At 43.5% G+C, this 9,500-nt stretch overlaps 1 pseudogene; it reads right to left on the bottom strand.

Moving 5' to 3' along the window:
* Positions 1-1,391: 1,391 nt before the first annotated feature.
* On the bottom strand, positions 1,392-2,017 carry LOC138806197 (enhancer of rudimentary homolog pseudogene; annotated as a pseudogene).
* Between the last annotated feature and the right edge of the window lie 7,483 nt (positions 2,018-9,500).

The raw sequence follows: 9,500 nt of genomic DNA, 5'->3' as shown, positions 1-9,500 counted from the left end.
GAAAAATTGTTTCTCATTTCTTTGCAAAAAGCTTTCTAATATAAAGGATAAGAAAATAAAACCCCCCAAAAAGAATTTCCAGGGCTGGGAATATAGGGTAAAGGGTAGAGTGCCTAGCATGTACAAGGCCCTGGGGTTGGCCCATCCTCAGCACTGGGGAAAGAAAACAAAAACACCTCAGGAGTCCAGGAATGATGCAGTGTACCCGTTATAATAAAGACTGGGACACAGTAATTACAGAGCAGTGCTGACAGCAGCAAAGCTTCTTAAATGCTTTACATAATCTTCTGTCTTCACTAACTGTGATGAAGGAGTCATCATCTCCATTTTAGGGAAGAGGAAGAGAGATGGCATGATTTAAACAACAATGGGAGCTGGAGCTAGAGCTGGGGGGGTCTCAGGAGTCCCTGCTGTGCCCCTTGGAGCTGTCCCAATTCACTGGGAGGGAGATCTTTAGCTTGTCCCCAATAATTTGCCATTAGCCTTTTCCATTCTTCGGGGATTGTTCTGTTTTCTTCCACTGAATTCCCATAGTGTATGGAGATCTATTCTGTATAATTGTTTTGGAATGTTCTAGATGCCTGGGATGGATGCAAAAATTGTAGGGCCCAGATTTTTTTTTTCATCTCATTCTCAGTAAAAGTTCTCCAAGTCTGAGTCTGGGTTGGAACTATTCATTCATGTCCAGACTCTCAGCGAGGTCTGGGAAGGTGGCTCAGTGGTAGAGCGCTTGCCTTGCATGCCTAAGGCCCTGGGTTCTATTCCTCAGCACCATATAAGCAAAAAGAAAAAAGCCGGAAGTGGCGCTGTGGCTCAAGTGGTAGAGTGCTAGCCTTGAGCTGAATTGCTGAGGGACAGCGCCCAGGCCCAGAGTTCAGGCCCCACGACCGGACCTTAAAAAAAAAAAAAAAAAGCCTCTCAGCAAAAGCTCCTTTGCAATGAAGTTTCTTCATCTTTTTTTTTTTTTTGGGTCTGGTCGTGGGGCCTGAACTCTGTGTCTGGGCGCTGTCCCTCAGCTCTTCAGCTCAAGGCTAGCGCTCTACCAATTGAGCCACAGCACCACTTGCGGCTTTTTTCTTTTTGCTTATGTGGTGCTGAGGAATCGAACCCAGGGCCTCATGCATGCAAGGCAAGCGCCCACTGAGCTACCTTCCCAGCCCCGCAATGAAGTTTCTTAGACAGGAAAGAGCCATGTAAAGAGAAGGCTGTGCCAACTTCCAGAAGGGGAAAGAATGTGGGAGCAGGTCCTTTGTGGAGAAAGCAGCCCCTCATCTAATGCTCATCATACCCATCAGCCACCTGGACACTTTTTTTTTTAATAACTAAACAATATTTATTTACTTTGCTCTAAGACTTTATCTGAGTACATAACTAAATTGTTTCCACCCCACCCCATCTCCAAGGGTTAGTTTGTGAATGTTATAAAGTAGATAGGAACAGTTTGAAGGACTGGAACCAACATTAACTGACAATGAACAACTTCCATCTAAATCATCATAAAAATGTTTAAGTAAAAAAAAAAAGAAAAAGAAAAAAAAAGATACAAGGAGGGCCTTCAATAGAAAGATCCTCATTTCATCTAATACATTCGCTCTTGGCTAGACTGTAACAAAATGGAAACAGCATTACTGTTAATACAAACTCCCACTATAGCACATTGTACACACCTTTGTTCCAAGCCCACCCCCTGTGCCCTAATGCTTCCAACTCAATTATTTCCCAGCCTGTTGGGCCTGCCAACGAAGGAGTACATAGATCTTCTCTTTGATCCAGTCTTTGTTATAAGACTGGTATGTCTGGGTATCAGCTCAGTAAACAAGGCAGCTGAGATCTGCCAGATCGTCGATAAAAATCAAACAACTGACTGATATCATACATGATCGAGGGGCTATTGGGATTCATTCTCTTCAGATGTTCTTCATACATTTTACAAACACCTTCCATGCATTCATTCACAGATTCATAGTCAGCTTTCTGGCCTCTTGGTAGGCTGCACCAGCAAAATGGTGTCAGACATCACGCTAAATGCTTTGCTGCTGCTGCTACTGCTGCCGCTGCTTGGACACTCTCTTAACAAACCAGTTGCCCTGGAAGGCCCTGGAGCTGGGTCCTGAGCCTGGGTGGAGATGGCAGTTGTGGACAGGGACCAGGGTACAGCTGTGGGCAGCATCACCCACCAACTCCAATCTAGAGGATATTTGGGTGGGTGCCCTTTCTGGGACTCAGAGGACTTAGGAAAACCTAATTCCCTAGGTGTAATGCTTAAATGTCTCATCATGTAAAATAATCTTTAATGAAATAGAAACAAGACTTTTTTCTTTGTTTTTGTTTTTCTTTTTGTCTTCTTTGTTTATCTGTTTTGGGGGATGACGAAGCGGGGCATGGAAATGGAGGGACAAAGGATGAACAAATGCAGCCGTGGTACTCATGAAAATGAACTATACATGTGAGTGGGGACGGGAGGGAAACACTGGGAGAGAGCAAGGGAAGGGCTGAGAGTGTTCAACAAGAAATCTACTCTTGGGCTGGGAAGATGGCTCAGTGGTAGAGCGCTTGCCTTGCATGCCTGAGGCCCTGGGTTCGATTCCTCAGCACCCCATAAGCAAAAAGAAAAAAGCCGGAAGTGGCGCTGTGGCTCAAGTGGTAGAGTGCTAGCCTTGAGCTGAAGAGCTGAGGGACAGTGCCCAGGCCCAGAGTTCAGGCCCCACAACTGGACCACTCCCCCCCAAAAAAGAAATGTACTCTTCACCTAACTTACATGACTGTAACCCCTCTGTATATTACCATTATGATAGCTATTAAAAAATAAACAAAAGAAAGTCTGCTTCTCTTGTTTTCTCTTGTTCCTTGGAAGAGTTCCTTTTTCAAGTGGGGAGATGGGGAGAGATGGGAGGAAAGAGTACAGGGGAGGAAGGTATCACTTTGGTGGTGCTGGGAGGTAGGGAAGGGGGGTGGGAATGAAGCAGAAGGCAAGGCAGAGAAGGAGGAACTGAATGGAACTAAAAGCTTCCTGGCTCATTGTTTGGCACTGGAACCTAAATATACCAATTATTCTTTTATTTGATCTTTGAAGTAAAGACTTATAAAACACTCAAGGGATAGAGGATTTTTTTTTTTTTTTTTTGCCAGTATATCAGTCTACACCAGTTGTGCGGGGAGAACTGGGGTAGTCCCCAAACTCTGTGCCATTGGGTCTGAACAGAGAGTGAATATATATCTCAGAAAGGACAGGCTTGCTGTGCTGGGGGTGTAGCTTAATTGCTAAAAAAGTGCCTGTCTAATAAACATGAGTTCCTGAGTTCAGTCCCCAGTACCACCAGAAGGTTCATCCAGAGAGGATGGGCTTTGGTGATGTGAAAAGAAATGGCCATCTGTTTACTTTGATCTCAGGAAGTGATCACCTATTTCTTTTCAAAGATATATATGTTGATTAAAAATGAAAATGAAGGTGCGATTCAACAGTATTTCATATTGTAGGGGGAAACTCATTATTCACATGGAGTTGGGTTGCTTGGGAGAAAAAGTCTCATCTTTACTATAAGAAGCATTGTTTTTTGTTATTACTGCCTTTTTTTTTTTTTTTTTAAAGTTCTGGGATGAACTCAGGACCTTATCATGTTAGGCAAACACTACCAGTGAGCAAGACTTTTAGCTCCAAAATCTCACCTTTAATCTCATTTAAAGTCACAGGCTTATCCCTTGCCCTGTACAGAGGGGCCTAATGTTGGGTGTTGCTGGGGATTGAACCCAGGACTGGAAAAATGCTCTCCCACTTGAACTTTGATTCATCCGTGTGTGTGTGTGTGTGTGTGTGTGTGTGTGTGTGTGTGTGTGTGTGTGTGTGTGTGTGTGTGTGTGTGTGTGTGTGTGTGTGTGTGTGTGTTTGTTTTTGGGTCTGGTCGTGGGGCCTGAACTCTGGGCCTGGGCGCTCTCCCTCAGCTCTTCAGCTCAAGACTAGCACTCTACCACTTGAGCCACAGCGCCACTTCCAGCTTTTTTCTTTTTGCTTATGTGGTGCTGAGGAATCAAACCCAGGGCCTCGGGCATGCAAGGCAAGCGCTCTACCACTGAGCCACCTTCCCAGCCCTGTTTGTTTCTTTTATGAGATAGGCTCTCTTTGCCTTGGCTATCCTCCAACTCAAGATCTTTTTGTCTCTATCTCTAGAATAGCTGAGATTATACATGTGTCCAACTGTACCTGACTCTATTGACCTTTAATATTGTTCTGGAACTCGGAACTAGGAACAGTCTGATATGATATCCTGTGGATACTTACATCTTCTTAATTTCAACCACTTCCGTTTCTAAAACTGGCCAGCCTGGCTTTCTTTCAGACAAAGTCAGGAGTAAATTATGTTATTTGATCTCCTGAATAAAGTAACCATAGGCCGGTTTCACGTTTCTTTCCTGAACTTGGCAATGGTCTAGTGCCCTTCAGTGTATGCACTGTGGAAAGCCTCCCTGATTTCATGATTAATCTGTTTTGCTCTTCAGTAACCTAATGAGTTTGGGGGAAATTGATGTGAGGATCCTTGGATGGTGTTATTGCAAAGATCCCACCCCTCTGTCTTGCTTGGAAAGGTACAGTCTTCGTGTGCTAGGATGATGCTTGGGGCATCTATTCATGACTATGATCTGGTTATAATCAGTTCCTTGAATGTCTTGGCACATTTACAGCACCAAAGAAACTTCCAACTCCAAATCCCATTAGGAGAGTTAAAGGGCTATGGAGCTCCAACTGGGTGTTTGTCACCACTAATGGATCATGACCAAGGGGAACCTTTCTGATACTCTCTCTCTCTCTCTCTCTCTCTCTCTCTCTCTCTCTGTCTGTCTGTCTGTCTCTGTCTCTGTCTCTCTGTCTCTGTCTCTCTGTCTCTGTCTCTCTGTCTCTCTCTCTGTCTCTCTCTCTCTCTGTCTCTCTCTCTCTCATCTCTTTCTCTGTATGGACCCCTAATGAAAATGTGCTAGTGGGAAAAGAAATTGGCCTAATAATTCCTTTCTTTCCCTCATATTTGCTTTGCCTGGCAAGTTCTCCTTTAACACACAACAAAACAGGATAAGCAGGTATGAGACCATCTACCTTGATGTTTAAGACAGGGACCTCATGGGGGATGCCAGGCTTCCAAGAAAGGAAATTGAAAGCTGATTTCCTTCCCCTATCCAGCCAACCACTTTCCAGCCCCTTTTTCTAAGCCCAGGCCCTCAGAGTGGAAGATTTTCAAAGGAGGGTATGTCACTACAGCTGCGGCATGAAACAAGAGCCAACAGATTAAATTAATTTAGGTTTCAAAAAAAATCAGTCCCATTCTCTTGATTCATAAAATACTTCAAAACATGGCGAGAAATGTCATCTCCTGGATGATTGGGGCGAATCTACTTTATCTCGTTCTTCTTGCATGTGAATGAAAATGATCAAGGCATACCTCCCCAGTCAAAATAAACTCATTTCCAACGCTTCTCCATCAGCAGCTAATAGTCTTCTCTACTCCGTACACAAGTCAACTCTTTCTCCAATGCACTTCAGGACCTAAGTGGAGAGAGAGGGGGGGGGGGGGGGGAGGGAGGAGAGAGAGAGAGAGAGAGAGAGAGAGAGAGAGAGAGAGAGAGAGAGAGAGAGAGAGAGAGAGAGAGAGAGGAACAATGTATTCATTACCAGCTGTGAAGTTGCCAGCACCAGGCAATTAAAAGGTAAGGCAACTAAAAACATTGCAAAATAACACACTTCATCCTATTGTCTTCTCATTAGCAATATTGTTATTTTAGCTCTCCAGGTGAAAGCTTGAGAAACCAAACATTCCTGCCTCCTAAGGCACTCCAGGAAAATAAGAAGTTGTTGACAGCTAGGACTTGTGCAAGAAACCATTTATACTATAAATAAATTTGCCCATCCTTGCAGTCATGATAAGTAGAATTCCACATCCATTCTCTTGGACTAGTTGTAGAAACCATTTAAAAGGACATGAAAGTCCTCCCGGAGCAAGCAGCTCTTGTCTGGCTGACTGTGCTTCTGGGCACGGCTTCCTGTTGGGACACAGAACTTTGGAATCTTTTCCACAACTTGCCATGTGGTGGAGGCTACAGAACCTGCTGGAAGAGATAGCAGAGAGGCTCTGTTCCTTGCTCTCTGCCCCACATCTTCATTGCCTGGCAATCATTTGAAACATGATGGCCGTAGGTCTTTGCCATTTTGCCAAGTGGGAGAACTTTGTGGCCAAGAGGAATGTGGATGTCTTTGATTCTTGAATTCTTCCCAGCTCCCCTGTGTGCTTGGATAACAATGAAGCCAAGAATGTAAGCAACTGGCATCTTCTTTTATCCTGAAGAAACAAAATGAAAAAAATGGATCTCATACAGATTTTACGTTTGATGTTCATGAGCTTTCATTTTCACAAGATAAATACCTGCATGGTTTTCCTTATGTTTACCAGAAAATACAAAGCACTGATTTACTTTTTAGGTAGATTGAGGGGGTGGAGCCTCAATAAGAAATAGGCACAAATGGGCTGGGTGCTACTGGCTTATGCCTGTAACCCTAGCTACTCAGGAGGTTGAGATCTGAAGATCACAGTTCAAAGCCAGCCCAGACAGAAAAGTCTACGAGACTCTTATCTCCAATTAACCACTAGGGAGCTGGAAGTGGAGCTATGGCTCAAAGGAGTAGAGCACTAGCCTTGTGCGAAAGAGCTTAAGGACAGTACCAGGCCCTGAGTTCAAGCCCCATGGCTGACAAAAAAAAAAAAGAAAAAAAAAAGAAAAAAAGAAAAGAAAAGAAAAGAAATAGGCACAGGGAATATATTTCTTAATGGCACAGTATTTACTTTCAGGTTCAAGGCTTAAGGCTTGATTCGTTTTTAAGAAAAAAGTCCCTAAAGTTTCTTTCTTAGAACATTTCTCTGGGGGTCTAATATATGAACCTGAGCCATAAATTTTCCTACTCAATACCTTCTTTTGAATGGACAAGTGACAGTGTGAGAAACTGGTAAGATTTTCCCATGGTTTCAATGCTGTGCTGGTTTAGTCACCAAATAGCTATGTCAGGATTTTACTAGATAAGGCTCTATCACACTTTGCTAATCAAAACTTGCTTTTGGCTGAGTGTTAGTGGATCACACCTGTAATTCTTGTGACTCGGGAGACTGAGATCTGAGGATCATGGTTCATAGCCAGCCAGAGTAGGAAAGTCTGTGAGATTCTTATCTCTAAATAACCACCTAAAACCCTAAGCAGAGCTGGGATTCAAGTGGTAGAGTGCTAGCCTTCAGCACAGAGCTTGAGAACAGTGCCCATGCCCTGAGTTCCAGGTCCAGGGCCAGTGTATACACACATACACACTCTTGCATGTATATACACGCACATACACATGTGCACGCGCACACACACACATACACATACACATCCCCCTTCCTTTTGGAGGCTGGGAGTGTAGCTTCATGGTGGCATGGACAAGACCCTTGGTTTGATTCCCAGCACTAAATAAATGAATGAAAACTAAAATAAATAGGTAAAATGAATCTAAAATAAACAGAGAAAAATAAATAAAATAAACAAAGCTTAGCATGCAACTTTAAGAAAAGTACGCTTTCATGCAGCAGAAAGCCTGAAAGGAATTGTTGAAATATACTCTTAGGAGAGAAAAATAAAACCACTTTTTAGCTAGAGAGCCCCACCAAATACCTTGAAAATCAAATGTTTTGCTCTTCATGTAATCAGATTTTAAGAGCATGACCAAATTACAGCTGAATCGATTTTTCACTTTTGAGGAAGAGAAACACATCCAGTCATTAAACATGTAATAACAATGATCATCTGCATGTGGGTTTAATTATGGAAAAGAGAAGGTTTTATTTTTCATTATTGTCATCACCACGCTCCAGTTTCTGTGTGGTATTGGCCCTGAGTGGGAAGGGTCCCAGCGACTCCTGGCTTTTAGCCTTGCCAGTCCCCTGCCCCCTGCCACCCCTCTCTTCTCTTTGCCCACTATTTATTCTTTTAGCTCCTAGTAGGAACTACTAAAAACAGATTATTCGGAGGAACTTGTTAAATAAAAAGAAGAAGAGAAGAAAATACCCAAAAGTAAGAAGCTCTTAAAGAGGAGGAAGGAAAGAGAATGAGATTTAGGAGAAAGGATCTGACCGCAACCAGAATGCACTATGGGGAAGGAAGATGGGTCTGATTACTCTGACTGTAACTCTAGCCATTAGGCAAAATGCCTGTGTTGACAGCTGGAAGGGTGGTTCCAATGTGTGTGTGTGTGTGTGTGTGTGTGTGTGTGTGTGTGTGTGTGTGTGTGTGTGTGTGTGTGTGTGAGAGAGAGAGAGAGAGAGAGAGAGAGAGAGAGAGAGAGAGAGAGAGACTGACTCTACAGTGCATAGCATGGCCCCCTGGCCTCTCTTTCACATCAGACTGTTTATCTTTCAAAATGGATTTGAAATGGCTTGCAAAGCACACATAACTGCCAGGCGCTGGTGGCTCACGCCTGTAATCTAAGCTTCTCAGGAGGCTGAGATCTGAGGATTGTGGTTTAAAGCCAGCCCAGGCAGGAAAACCTATGAGACCCTTACCTACAATTAACCAGAAAAAAGCTGGAAGAAGTAGATCTGTGGCTCTAGTGGTAGAGAGTGAGATTGGAGCAGAAAATCTCAGGGACAGGGTCCTGCCTCTGAGTTCAAGCCCCAAGACCAGCACACACAATAACACACACAATAACACACACAATAACACACACACACACACACACACACACACACACACACACACACACCTGTAAACAAGGTTACTATGAACATCAATGTGAGAAGAAAATGTCTACAGTAAGGGTTGGTCAACTTTTTTTTTTTTTTGCCAGTCGTGGGGCCTGAACTCTGGGCCTGGGCACTGTCCCTCAGCTCTTCAGCTCAAGGCTAGTGCTCTACCACTTGAGCCACAGCGCCACTTCTGTCTTTTCCTTTATGTGGTGCTGAGGAATGGAATACAAGGTCTCATGCATGCAAGGCAAGCGCTCTACCACTGAGCCAGCTTCCCAGCCCCGGGTTGGTCAACTTTATCAGTCAAGAGCCAGATAGACAGTAAAGATGTTTGGTTTTGGAGACCATATAGTTTTTGTCACAACTCTAATAGTTTGACCATTTAAATTCAGACAGCAGACAGGCAGCTGGCTAGATTTCCCCATCAGCTGTAGTTTCCTGATCACTAGTCTAGACTTCAAATACTGACAAGAGTATATTTTCAGTGAATTGTAAAGCCTAAATGGACAGTATAACCAAAAGACATTAGAACTTAATTATGAGTTTCTAAGAGGTCAGCACAAGAGGAAAAATCACATTTTCCCAACTGGGTGTCTTAGCATATACCTGTAATCTCAGCACTGGGGAGGCTGAGACAGGGAGATTTCAAATTAAAGTCCAGCTTGAGTTACATACTGAAATCCTATTTTGAATAATAAGAACAAATAATCACATTTTCCATGAGAATAACACACACCTGTGGCTCTGAGAAGA

Source organism: Dipodomys merriami, unplaced genomic scaffold (genome assembly GCF_024711535.1).
Source record: "Dipodomys merriami isolate MVZ:Mamm:240054 unplaced genomic scaffold, mDipMer1.0.p SCAF_4, whole genome shotgun sequence".
NCBI lineage: Eukaryota > Metazoa > Chordata > Mammalia > Rodentia > Heteromyidae > Dipodomys > Dipodomys merriami.
This window is presented reverse-complemented; position numbering and strand designations above follow the sequence as displayed.